Source organism: Anomaloglossus baeobatrachus, chromosome 1 (genome assembly GCF_048569485.1).
Source record: "Anomaloglossus baeobatrachus isolate aAnoBae1 chromosome 1, aAnoBae1.hap1, whole genome shotgun sequence".
Lineage (NCBI taxonomy): Eukaryota > Metazoa > Chordata > Amphibia > Anura > Aromobatidae > Anomaloglossus > Anomaloglossus baeobatrachus.
This window is the reverse complement of record NC_134353.1, coordinates 558,499,064-558,513,644: the sequence shown is the minus strand read 5'-3', so window position 1 is coordinate 558,513,644 and position 14,581 is coordinate 558,499,064.

The window sequence follows — 14,581 nt, the reverse complement described above, 5'->3', positions numbered from 1 at the left end:
TGGGCAGAGGGGGCTAAAAAATTATGAGGAGATATTTCTCAGCAGGGGGCTGGGAATGTGTGAGGAGAAAGTATGTGCAGATCTGGAAAGTTGTGAAAGACAGCATGGGCAGTGGAGGCCAGGAATGTGTGAAGAGCCAGTATGGACAGAGAGGGCTAGCAATGTGTAAGGCGACAATATGGGCAGGACAGGCTGGGAATGTGTGAGGAGGCAGTATGGATTGGGGGATATGTGAGGAGATAGTATGGGCAGGGGAGAAAAATTGAAGGTTTAAATGTGTAAGGGGCAAAGTATAGACTGAGTAGTGTAGGGACAGTATAGAGGGGGGAGATTGTGATGCAGAGGCATAGTATAGATACTGACAAGGCCAAATTGTTACAAAAAAAGGCCACATATAACACTCTCGACTGCCAGATCAGTGAATTTCACTTTTACTTTGTCATGTCCCTCATCACGTTTTTAAAGGAATTATGTGAAGAGCTAAATGTGAATGATGTAGCAGTTCATATGATCGACAACAGCTCCATTTACATGTTGCTCTTTAGAGCTTTAGTTCTTGGTATCATGTAGGTCCCAGCAGTTAGATCCCCTGCCTTTAGACAGGTATCCCCTATCCAGAGGTTAAGGGATACCTTCTAAACTTGGATAACCCACTTAAACAGGTTTTCCCCATTTTTTAAAATTTCCCAAAATATAGACCAAAGCTGCTGCTCTGACAACAGGACATGAAAAGTGGTACTATGCAGGGTATACAGTGTGTTCACCCATATCCTGTCCACCGCCATTAACTTGAGAACAGCAGCAGTTATAGGCACAGTAGTGGTGTCTAGTGTTAGGGTGACCCCTCAATAGGTCACAACTGTTGCCAGTGATGACCAAATGCGGAGAGGGTCCCGGTCACCCCCTCGGCTTCTCTCCCCCTCAATGAGATACAAACAGAGACAGGTATCTGCACATAAGGCAAGAGTGTGCGCTCTGAACTAACGTTTATTGTACATACAGGGTTTTATCAAGATAATAGGGGCATAGCTATGTCGTGTACAAAGGCATAACTTTCGTTTCTTGGCAAAGCATAAGTAAGTTTTATTTCTCCTTGGCTAATCACAAGTCTTATCTGTCCTTGGCAGAATATAAGTTTATCTGGCCTTGGTTCTTCTCAGCGTCTGAAGCATAGATGGGTCAGTCTGTGCTCTTTGCAAGCGGCATGGGTGTCTATCTATTCAATTTTAGTTAACTCTTTCCTCATAAACCCCCCTTTGGTGTGCGTGATGGGACTGCATCCTATCGAGAAGCTGGAATAGCAGGCTGGTCACCGGATGCTGTCCAAGCCGTGGGTTGACTGGGGATGTGAAGTCTTCAAATCCACATCCGTCCTCCGGGTACTGAGCCTGCATACCTCCCGACAAGAGTCACATCATAATATGCCAAGGTGATTCTATGGGAAAGAGCAGAAAAAAGTATATGTTAGAAACTTCATATTGGTTCTAAATAATCACTATCTTTGCATTTCTTCACGCAGCAGGAAAAAAAAGCCATTAACAAATTAAACACTACATTGGCCACTAATAGAGTAGCACTTGGAATACTGATTGCAGTATCCTCATTAATCATCCTCCTATTCCCTTAAACCAGTTTGCGGGGTTGAATATTAGGCCCTAGAAAGGAGGTACACATAGAAATACTTATCAGCAGTATTAGGCCTTCTTGCAGTGACTGGCGTGGACCCATGTCGAACTTCCCTCTAGTTTGACGGAGGTCGGTGTGGTCAGCTGGACAGTCAAAGGTCCTTCGAATCGTTGCTCGAGGGTCTTTCTCACGTGCTTCTTCAGGTAGACCCGGTCACCAGGTTTTAGAGAGTGGGTTCCTGGAACAGCATCAGGATCGGGTAGAGAAGAATAAACCCTTTGGTGGGTTTCAGTCAGTTTCTGCTGCAGGGAGATAACATAAGATGTTAGGCTATCACATTGCAGGTGTAATTCCTGCGGGAAGTAGCATCCTAACCTAGGTGCACCTCCAAAAAGTATTTCGAATGGTGAGAGCCTGTGCTTTCCCTGCAGGGTGCTCCTTATAGAGTAAAGAGCTATGGGGATACATTCTGTCCAAGGTCTACCAGTCTCCTCCACTGCCTTGACCAGTTTGAGCTTTAGAGTTCCATTTAACCTTTCCACTTTTCCTGATGACTGTGGGTGGTAAGGTGTATGCAAGGCTAACTGAATGCCAAAGGCCATGTGCCGACGGAAGCTTGCTTCTGTGGATTTTGCCCACGGAAAACCTGCGGCTTTATCTGGATTTTCCAGATAAATCCGCAGGTTTTAGCATGTACAGACACTCCCCATGTTATCCTATGGAACATGTGGAGTGTCTGTGTCCACGTTGCGGAATGTGCAACTGCAGAATAAGTTGCGGATATCCAGCCACACATAACTGCATGTCAATTATTCCTGCGGATTTACCTGCGGATGGTCCCATACTTACCTGCCTTGATTGCAGACACCCGGTCACTTTCCCTCGGTGCACAGGAGGCTGGAGCGCCGTGGATCCATGAGAAGGAAGGAGGAGGTGGGCGGGGTCTGCATGAGCTCCGGTCATGTGACAGCCAGAGCTAGCTCAGGCCCGCCCACCTTCTCCTGCACAGTGTAGAGACGCTGACAGATGCTGGAGAGAAGTGCTGCGTGATGGAGGTAAGTATGAGCTCCCCTGATCACTGCAGCACTTGTTCTTTATTGAGGATGCAGTGCTGAAGTCATGGTACTGTATCCTCAATGCAGAATCACCGCACCATATCCGCAGGACATTCCGCAAATAAACCGCAGCATTGAAACAGACAAAGTTGTGATGCGGTTTTCTGGGAGCTCCTGCAGAATGTCCTGTGAATATAATGGCAGGACACTTTCCCCCATGGGCACATAGCCTAACAGGGAACAGGTATTCTGGAAAATTTGTCCAGTAAAATGGGTACCTCGGTCTGACTCTATGACTTCGGGGAGTCCAAATCGGGGTACCAGCTCACAGGCCAATTTTTTTTTCTGTGATTTGGCCGTGGCTGATCTGACAGGGTAGGCCTCTGGCCATCCTGAGAAGAGGTCTACACAGACAAGTACAAATTCGTAGATGCCATGTCTTGGCAGTTGGATATAGTCTATTTGTACTCTTTGGAATGGGGCAAACGTCTTTGGCATGTGTCTTTGCGGGGTTTTTGTTAGTTGGCCTGGATTATGCTGTTGACAGATGTGTCAAAGGAAAAAACCCCACCATAAAATTCAAACACTTTATTTCATAGATCAACAAGTACAAACTTAAAAACAGAGTTGGTTTGATACCCTAAGTATCCTGGGACTGTCTGTTCCTATTTATACCATAGATGCCCATTTCCTCAGTGAGGTATCAATCAGGTATCTCATTGTATGGGTTTTGAGGCTGGCCACACTTCAATGGTGGATGGATACTGGCGCCGGTATCCATCCACCATTGAAGTCAGACATATATTGAAAATTCCACTTTTGAATGCTTGGGTGGATGCATGAGAACTTCACGAAACACTATATAGAAGCTCTCATTAAGATCAGCAGCACGAATAACAGTGTCAGTACAGGGCAAGAAGGGTCAGTCGACGTTGGAGCAGGGGCGCCATAACGGTCATATATGTAGGGTGCCGACCCCTGCTGAGAGGAAGGGTCACAACAGGGAATTGGCCTAATATGCCCCCCCTTTAACTAGTGACTTAGGGTATCAAACCAACTCTGTTTTTAAGTTTGTACTTGTTGATCTATGAAATAAAGTGTTTGAATTTTATGGTGGGGTTTTTTCCTTTGAGGTATTTGGTTTTAAGACCCCCCAAGTGATTGGTTGTAGGTTTCTGGTTGACAGATGTGGCAAGCTTTTATTCTCTGGGAGGAGTATTGTCTGAACCCCAATGAGGTTGCATCTGGTTCATGATTGAATTTGTGCTACCGTGCGTAGGGTAGTGGAGTATTTGGAAAATGGCAGGGAACCAACTACATGGCAGGACAGAAAGTCCGTTTAGGCGCCAAATCCCCTCCACTTTTTGTGCCCCCTTGGCCCACCATCTGGCCTTTTCTTCCTCAGAGGCGTTTACTTGTGTCTCAGAGATGTTCTGCGTTTTTTCCTCCATCGTTGACATTGTTTCCGTCTCCTTCAAAGGGAGTAAGGCTGCTTGTTTTGCTGTTTGGTCAGCCAAGGGATTTTCCCTAGCCTCAGGTGTTTGGGCCTTGGTGTGGGCAGCAAACTTTATGATTACCAACTGCTTTGGTTTCAAGGCTACTTCCATTAGTTTTTTCACTGAGGCTCCATGCCTGATGGGATTTCCTGCTGCTGTGAGGAATCCTCTAGTTTGCTAGATAGTGCCAAAATCGTGCACAATGCCGTGTGCATAGGCTGAGTCCGTGTAGGTGTTTGCTGTTCGTTCTTCCAGAAACTCAATTGCCCAGATAAGGGCAAGAAGTTCTGCTTCTTGGGCAGATATGTGCGGAGGTAGCGGTTGTCTGGTTATGACTTCATGTAGGGTTACTACCGCAAATCCGGTATGAAATTTGCCTGTTTCGTCTGCATATCTACTACCATCCAGAAAAAGTTCGAAGTCCTGATTTGCAAGTGGTGTTGTTTGAATATTGTGCAGGGGCTTCTCTTCATGTTGGATGAGTTCTTGACAATCATGGTCAAATGGTGCGTTGTTACGTTTTTCACTCTCTTCCTCTGTCCCCCCTTCTAAACTGGTGAAGATCAGAAGATCAGCAAGGTTTAGACTGGTAACTCGAGCGAATTAGATTTTTGGGTTAGCAACAGTGCACATTGAAGTCTGACTTGTCTTGCCATGGAGAGGTATTTCAGCTGCACTTGGTTTAGAACAGCATAGATATCATGGCTGGTAAGGATGGTGGTCGGGAAATCAAGTGAGATTTCGGATGCTTTCTGCAGTATGTTTGAAACTGCTGTGATTGCACGGACACAGGTTGGTGCTGCTCTGGTGACGTTGTTGAGTTGAGAGGAGTAGTACCCGATTATATGATGTTTTTGTGTCTTCTGGGTGAGTACTCCTACGGCAAATCCTTGAAGCTCTGCTACAAACAGGTAAAAGTTGAGATCATAATTTGGTAGTGCCAAAGCCGGAGCATCAATCACTAGTTCCTTGAGCTGTTGGAAGCTTTGTCGAGCTTCTTCTGTAAGGAAGAATGGAACATTCTTGGTGCAATCATATAATGGTTGCATGAGTAATGACGCATTGGGAATCCATTGTCTGCAGAATGATATTTGTCCTAAAAATCCTGTGAGTTGTTTGAGGTTCCCAGGGATGCTTGCTTTCCTGATTACTTCTTGTCTGTCCGGGCTGAGGTGTTTTTGGCCTGCAGAGAAACAATGACCCAGAAAAGTGACCTTTGTCTTGCAGAATTATAACTTTTCCTTACTCGCTTTGCATCCTGATTCTGCTAGGAAGGTTAGAAGACTTATTGAAGCCTTTTTACATTCTTCTTCGCTTGGACATCAAAGTAGTAAGTCATCCACGTACTGGAGAAGGACAGAGTGGTCAGGGGGCTGCCAGCCTTGAAGGACACTACTCATAGCCTGAGTATATAAAGTAGGGAAATGCTGCATCCCTTGTGGCAGCCTTGTCCACGTGTATTGGTTTTGTTTATGCGTGAATGCAAAGAAGTCTTGACATGCTGTATCCAGTGGTACTGAGAAAAAAGCGTTGGCAAGATCTATGATCATGTAATGGGTACAAGTACCTGTGTGAGTAAGGTATTGTTAGGGCCAGGTGGACGGGCAGACCCAGGAGGTGGATCCACTGGGCCGAACTCCTTGATGATGGTAAGGGGTCCGGTAGCTGGAGCACTACAGGTAGCAGGACAGTCCGTGCACAAGAGTATAATGGAGAAGTCCCTGGGACCACGGAGTCACTGATGGTAGTCCGGGTGACGGAGCTCAGGTTCAGAAGCCGAGATGATGTCAGGCGGAGTCCGGAACCGTTGGAGCGAGATGACGGGTCACCACAGGGATCAGAGATGGTACGGACTGTCAGGATGGCAGATAGGCAGCGTTCGGGGTGCGGGATTCGGCAGGACCGGATGGCAAGGCAGGATCGGCTCTAGAAGAGAGAGAGGTGAGTATCTCACAGGAACACAAGGAGACCTGACTCCTAGCTTGGGAAACACGAAGAACAGGCCACGCCCACTTGGACACTAAACCCCTTTATACCCTGTACCTGTGTGCTTCATTTCCTGTCAGTGGACGCTGGCCCTTTAAGAAAGGGTCAATGACCGCGCGCGCACCCTAATGCGCATGCGCGCGGCCCGGGTGCCAGAAGCCAGAGCAAGAAGCTGTGAGGAGGAAGCAGCAGAGCCGGGCTGGGGCTGAGAAGCCGACGGGCGCCGGGAGCGGGGACCAGGACGCCTGGGAAGCGCAGGCAATGGAGGCTGGAGAGCGGGGAGCGGCGGAGACCGGACCGAAGAACCGGGGAGCGAGGCAGGGGAGCCGAGGAGCGTGGCAGGTGAGTCGGGGAGCAGGGCAGGGGACCCGGGGAGCGTGACAGGTATGTGGGTTGGGAACAACTGGAGTGAGGGGCTCCAGTATTGAGTTAACTACCCTTAGATCATGTACCATGCAGTATGCAACTGGGTCACTTTCTTCACCTGTTTCTTCTTGACAGGGAATAGTGGAGTATTGTAGGGAGACTTAGTAGTTCTGAGAGCTCCCGCCTTCACTAGTTCTTTTATTTGGTGATCCAGGGTGGCTTCTTGTTGAGCGTTAAGAGGATATTGTCTTAACTGTGGTGGTGTAATTCCAGGTTTGACTGATACTTTTACGGGGGGCACGGGTAGTGTGCCGAGGTCAGATTTCGATGTGGACCAGAGTTTTGCGGGAACTTGGAGAAGTACTGGGTCTGTGTTTGCTTCCTGTGTCTCAGCGGCGTTTTCCAGTCGATCTTCGATCATCTGTATGGTGCACTATCTTCATTATAGACAATCTGAGCTTGTAGTCTTGATAGTACATCTGCTCCCATTAGGGCTGTAGACTGTCGTGGGGACACTAAAAATTTGGACACGAATATGTGTGGTCCCAGATTCACTTTTATTGGATGTGTTATTGAGATTAACTGGGCTTGTCCATCAAAACCGGAGACTATAGTAGTCTCGGGCGAGATGGAGTCTTCAGGTACCAGTTCCCTGGGGAATACGGAGCATTGGGCTCCCGAGTCCACCAGAGCCCTTATTTCCTTGTTGCCAATTTGAAGGGGGACGTGTATAAATAGACCTGGCATCTCTATCCCGTGCTGTCCCAAGTCAGGCAGTCTTTTCTTCCTGACTCTCGGGTTGGTTTTGAATATCCCTCTTTTTCTTTCTACAGTCTCTGATCATGTGTCCTTTTATCCCACAATAGTAGTAGGTCGGTCCCTTTCTTCTTGTGACTTCTGGCTGACTGTCTACTGTCGCTATGACAACTTTCTTGGACCTTTTATCCTTTGCGTCGGTTTGTAAACCACTTGCTTTATTGACTAGAAGATCTATGTCCTCTATGTTTCTCCATTCGGGACAGCATGCTTTCAACCTATCTGTCAGAGGTGAATGTATTCCATTCATGAAGGATCTTACCATGAGGCGACGTATCGCACCCGCTTGTAAGTCCAGCCCTTCATCTGCGAATGACTGCATCAATCTATAGTAGAATGAACTGACATTTTCCACAGGACCTTGGTGCACTGGTCCCATTGTGCCTCTATTCTTTTGCTCCTGGGCGCAGAAAAGATTGAGTGTTGTCATGAAAGCTTGGCCGGATGCCACAGTCCGGGTATCACCCGGAACATTCCCTGCTAGACATACATTTCAAGGGACATTTTGACTCTGCACAAGCATCCATGTCCAACCAGGTGCTCCAGTAAGAGACCTGTATTTGGTCCAAATAACGTGAAAAACTGACGGGGTTTCGAGTCGGGTCAGGGGTATTTTACAGGAAAGCCATCTGTTCGGCAGGAGTCCAGGGTACGTATACATCATACGCACGGGGAATTGGATCTCTGGGAGCATCTGGGTTTCCTGGGTCAACAGGTGGTGCTATGAGGACTCTTCTTTCTATTACGGGATAAAGAGGCGCTGGTGCTGTGGCTTGTTTATAATGTGGGGTTCCACAAGCCAGGCATGTTTCCCTCCAATCCGGGTTCTGTTGGCCAAAATTGGTGCAGGTCCATCCCTGGGGTCCTGCTGCTTGAGGGTCATTATATGAGTAGTCGACGGGTACGGAGGAGGCTCAAGATCCTTATTAGCTTTTCTCTCAGTTTCTTCCCATTTTTCTGATTCTTCATGGTATATCCAACCTTGATCGTGGGCTTTTTTTGCAATGTCAGAAAGAGTTATGACCACTCCGGTCCAAGATTTTTCTGCTATTACTCCTGCTCGGGTAGTTCTTATCTTGCCCCATTTGTTGGGGTCTAGTTGGTCCTTCCCCTTCAATCCAAATGGTTTAAAAACCTCCTTGGATAGACCAGCTATACTTTGTCCATGGTAGCACGTAATGAGATGCGGCAGGGTGCATCCAACTCTGTCCTTTGATATTCCTTGACCCATTCTTCGTCTATTTTCTTCAGCTATTAGACCCTTGAACGTTCCTGGGCTAACCTCACCTATCCTGGAAGTACCCGGAGGCTGACTCCTTTTTCTGTATTCCTATTTAAGGTGGGGTCCTAACTTTGTTCAGAGGGGGATGAGTATGGAGAATGGTCCTGGGGTACCCTTCTTATTGTGGAGATATATTCTATATCCGATAAAAATGGCAAATAGGGCTCCCCCACTCAACACCAGGGTGGTGAATACCACTTCCATTGGACAGGACAGACACACTATTCCCTTAGCAACACTCACTATCTATGACAATCGACAAGGACAAAAGTACAGAAAAGCACAGAAAAAAACATCTACTGGCAAGAGTTCTTTCTTTCAGAGTTCAGTAACAATTATCCAGTTTTTACTCACAGTGTCCCTCTTGCAGCGGTCAGGAAAGAGGTGGACAGAGATGGGGAGCAAAAGAGCAGAAAAGATTTCAACTCTTACCTGGCCAGGTGTTTTTGGGCCCACGTCCTCAGGATGGCAAGACTGTCCACTTGATCCTGGAGTATGCGCGAGTCCCTGTTCGGGCACCAGAAATGTTAGGTTGACCCCTCAATAGGTCACAACTGTTGCCAGTGATGACCAAATGCAGAAAGGGTCCCGGTCACCCCCTCGGCTTTTCTTCACCTCAATGAGATACAAACAGAGACAGGTATCTGCACATAAGGCAAGAGTGTGCGCTCTGAACTAACGTTTATTGTACATACAGGTTTTTATCAAGCTAATAGGGGCGTAGCTATGTCGTGTACAAAGGCATGACTTTCGTTTCTCAGCAAAGCATAAGTAAGTTTAATTTCTCCTTGGCTAAGCACAAGTCTTATCTGTCCTTGACAGAATATAAGTTTATCTGACCTTGGTTCTTCTCAACGTCTGAAGCATAGATGGGTCAGTCTGTGCTCTTTGCAAGCGGCGTGGTTGTCTATCTATTCAATTTTAGTTAACTCTTTCCTCACACTAGATATAGTAAAGTAGCCATGCGCTATGCAATGAAACCACATACAGTGCCACTTGGTGGAAAACAACGGAGTTAGCATTTTTATCTCGAAAATGGAACGAGATAGAGAAAAAAAGTGAATTACAAAGTTGTAGGGAATCATCATCATTCAATACGAATCGACACCTTGCATACAGAAAAGGCTTCAGTCATACAAGCACTTATTCTCTCATGAAGAGAATCAAAGCAATAATGTTAATGACATTCCGATCAAACTGTAATTAATGTTTAATCAGAGTTTCAGTTTAATGTGCTTCAATTCTCTTACATGTGAGAATTGGAGCACACTGTCAGGAGGAGATGGAGAAAAAAATGTCTCCATCTTCTCCATTCTGCATTCAGATGATTTCCACACACCCAAGAATGCTGTTCAGCACTACCCCAGGGCGTAACACTAATCCTAGTGTTATCCGATAAATCATTGAATAGCACTTGTCCGATTTATACGCTCATGTACGCGAGCCTTTATACCAATACAGAGAATGACACCCACTAGGAAAAGGTTTTCCAGCACAATGTCCAAGTGAGATTACAATCCAGTTTATTTAATTCCTTAAAAACCACCAGCATGTGGCAAAAAAAGGGGGTTCAATGCCCCATTACACATATTATAAGCATATTTATGCATTTCGCTCACTTACAATCTTGGTCATAATAAGAATGACACCAAGTATACGGGGACAAGAGAGGTATTATTGGGCAGCATATACAGGGCATGGGAAGTGGTACTGTGCAGTTTATATACGAAATAATACAGATACTGAAAATTACACCCAGTATACAGGACAGTAGGAGTGGTACTGTGCAATGTAGATACACAGAATAATACAGATGCACAGATACTGAGAATTGCACGCAGTATGCAGGACAAGAGAAGTGATACTGTGCAGTGTAAATATACAGAATAATACCAATACTAAGAATTACACCCAATATACAGGACATGACAAGGGATACTGTGCAGTTCTTCTGTGGTAATGGTTCTGATGATGTATTCACGTACTTATGATAGTACATGGGATGCATAGTACTTCTGTACTGATAGTGGTTCAGGTGATGTATTTCTGTATGGATGGGATTTTTGTGAGCTATTCATGTACTATTATTGGTTCTAATCCTGTACACATGTAGCAATCCATACTTATCATGATACATGGCTATAAAATACCGCTATTTGGATGTTGACGAGTGCCGCCTGACTCTACCTTCCTTTGGATCTTATGCATGGCTATGTTAATAAAGAATTGTGCTTGCTGACACGTTAATGACTAGAGATGAGTGAACTTGTTCGGTTTGCGTTTGCCAATTTCAAATTTGGTATGAGCATTTCCCTATCCGGATTTAGGTCATGTACCCACGCATTTTTGACAAAACCCGCTAATGATTCACTATGTTTGTTTTCCAAAATGCTTTTCTAATAACATACAATGTTTTTTGATAGGATTATGGTACTGTGTGATGAACGGAGGGTTGTGTTTAATGATGGGAAGCGGTGGGGAGAGGATAGAGCAGCGGTGCACTTTTCTTTTTCTTTTTTTCTTAACTTATTTGTGGATGTTCCTGCAACCAGTCACAGCCCAGAAAACATACCTATAGCCGTGTGCATAAACCTTTGGTGCAGACAAAACAATTCTATTCAATATATCTTTATATTGAAATCACTTACTCCAGTTACAAAGGGATAAAATACATTGATTTATAGACAGCTCAATTTACAATTCAATGAAGTATATAAAATGTCTGTATTACAGTGCACTTTTCGACTTATTGAAAGAATGGCTTAATTTTCTCAATGTACAGAAAACAATAAGAGCAAAGATATTAACTCAATTGCTTTGGCCTCATGAGAGGACACTTCACTAATCTAACATTAAATTTCATTTTTAATTCAATCATTTACATAGCAAATGTTCCATTGTGAAAATAATTTAATTACAGAGTGATAGTACACAGGAGCATAATTATAATGGATATCCTGATATATTTTTATCATCAGCGGATTTCAAGTGAGCCACAAAATGTATCTACGATATGAAATGAAAAATGAGTTAATTAATCTTCAAAACCTATTTCAGCAAGATCAATAAAGTTGACTACTCATTCAGTATGTTAATAAAGCCCAAACGGAATATAGCTGTTATTTCAATCATACGGTGCAACATGCAAAGAAGGTCTATAGGGGCAAGCAGTTTCAGTATGTATTGACTTATACACAATAAATATGTTAACCTAAAAGTCAATTCAACAATGCTGCTGATATAGAAATGAGAAGGGTAAATACTCCCCATAAGAAATAAACTTGGTAATGATTTTTTTGCCTTAATATTATTGCTTAATATTATGTGTAACTTCAGTTATTTATTGTACTTTTTAATTTAAAGGGATTGTCACTGTCTTTTTTTTAATTTTTATTTTTTTTTTTTTTTATTTATTTTAAAATAGCAGCAAATGTTTTAAACTATCTTCAATACAGTACTTACATTTTTAAAGTGGCTCTCCAGGCACTTTGTGACTGCAGATTGTGAGTCCTCACAGCATGTATATTGCGCTTTCAGAATTCTCTAGTGGCGGGAGAGAGCGGGCAGGCGAACATGTGATGGCAAGTGTGCAATTTGCATACTTCCAGTCACATTCGATTGCCTTCATGCAACCACCCTGATAGCGTGCAGTTTACGCACTGTGAAGATTTACAAGTCTGCGGTCACATAAATTGACAGCAGAATTGATCCCTAATCCTTGTCAATTCTTTTTAAAATGTAAATATTGTATTTTACATACTTAAAGCATCTGCAACAGCAACATTCCTGTTAAACTTAAAGGTACAATAAATAACTGAGTTAATTCATGATATAAAGCAAAGGCAAAAAAATAGTTTAGTGGACCTCTTGGTTTGCAATTTTACAACATTTACACTTTTGCTGCGACTCCTTTTCTTTTCAAAGAGGCAGGAAACCCCTTTAAGATCTTGCTTTAAGGTGAAATTATCAGGTCCCAAGTGCACCCAGAATCACTAGCAGTTCTGGGTGCATATCTAGAATCCCTGCCTAAAAGTTCCAGCATATAGTAGCATACATAAACAGATCTTTAGGAAAAGTTTTTCCAAAGATAGTTTATGAGATGCTAATTAGGCCTGTGACTAGTTTAAAGGGGCGTTAGTTCCCTTACTAGGCTGCTCACTTATGTTATCACACCCTTGTGGGCATGATAACCAGCTTTGTACCCATCAACATTGAGCTTCTTTGATGCTGGGTTTAAAGGCACTCACTGCCCATGATCGGAAGTTTTCTGCACTTCCAGTCATGTGCGATACTCCTCTCTGAAGCCGAGACACATACACCCGACTTCTGAATAGTGTGCATGACCTGTAGTGCAAACGACTTCCAATCATGGGCAGTGAGTCTCTTTCAAGCCAAAATAGCGTAAACCCAGCGTCAAAGAAGCTGAATACTGACGGTTACAAAGGCAGCCATGCGCAGCTTTGTATCGCATTGCCATGATGCTGGCGATTGTAAAGCATGTTAGCATGTCCACAGGGGTGTGATAATATGCTAAGTGGGCCAACTAGCCAGGGAACTAATGCCCCTGTGACTAGTCACTCTCCTCATTAGCATCTCAGAAACTATCTTTAGAAATACTATTTCTAATGATCTGTTAATCTATGCTACTAGATAGATGCAGGGACTATTAGGTAGACATCATAGATATGCACCCAGAACTGCTAGTGATTGTGGGTGCACTGGGAACCTAACATGTTCCCTTTAAATTACCCCTTTTTGGGGGGGAAATTTCAAATATGGATTGCAAGATTGCCATAAAAAAGATCCACATATAGAGATGGGTAACTCTTTTGAAACTTGAATTCCCCAGATTAAACAAATTTTCCCAAAAAAAGTACTCATAAACCTTTACTTTCCCTGAAAGACCTGTGTGACATTATTTTCTATTCTTCTACCCTGCTGTGCATTCTCAAACTATTTGTAAAGTTTGTGGAGCGTTTACAAGGTGTTCTTCTCACTATCTAGATCTACCACAAATTAACTAATGTATTTCATGCTTCTGCTTTCATACAGACTCTGATACTCCCTCCAGATTGAATGTGCTATACAAGCTCTGTGTTGTCTGGTGATGTACTGTGATCCTAATCTTTTCTTAAAAATTATGAAATCATGTCCTTTGTCTGCGAACTCCTCCCAGTTATTTCAGGTGTTTTTAATTTTCCTTTTGCAGGTTCTATTCTAGCCCATAGAAAAGTTCAGTTTGGACAAGAGAGGCCTAGTATTTAGAGTACGACCCAGATGAGAGTTACACCTTAATGTGGTGTCTGGGCACAAGTAAATGTGGCCACCTTTATTTGCTATGTAACTCATTTTTTTTTTTTAAAATGTTCATTTTTTCTTGGCCTTAATGCATATTCATATTCCAATATTCACCATCTACAATCTTGTTTTTTCTTCTCCTTCCCTTTAATTGAGTGCAACTGCTATTTTAGATACAGTGAAACCTTGGTTTACGAGAACAATCCATTCTGGGATTGTGCTTGTAAACCAAGTTGCTTGTCTAGCAAAGCAAAATTTCTCATTTGAAATCATTGGAATGCAGACAATTTGTTCCACAACTTGTTCAATGTTCCATCCTGGTCCCCTATTGTGCCATTCCACACATGTACAAACACACACACACACCCAAACACACATATTTTGCTCACCTTACCTTCCGTTTCCTCGCCGACCTCCTGGTTCTTGTAGTTTGCCGGTACAGGATGTGTATCGGGTAACCATCGAGACTGATGCCAGACCTTCCACTGCCTTTGAGAAGCGGCTGACAGTAGAAGTTCCTCTATCGCCGTGATGGTTAACCGATACATATCCTGTACTGGTGAACTACAAGAACCAGGAGGCCGGCGATGGAATGGAAGGTAAGGTGAGCATAATATCTGTGTGTGCGTATGTGTTTGTGTATGTTTGTGTGTGTG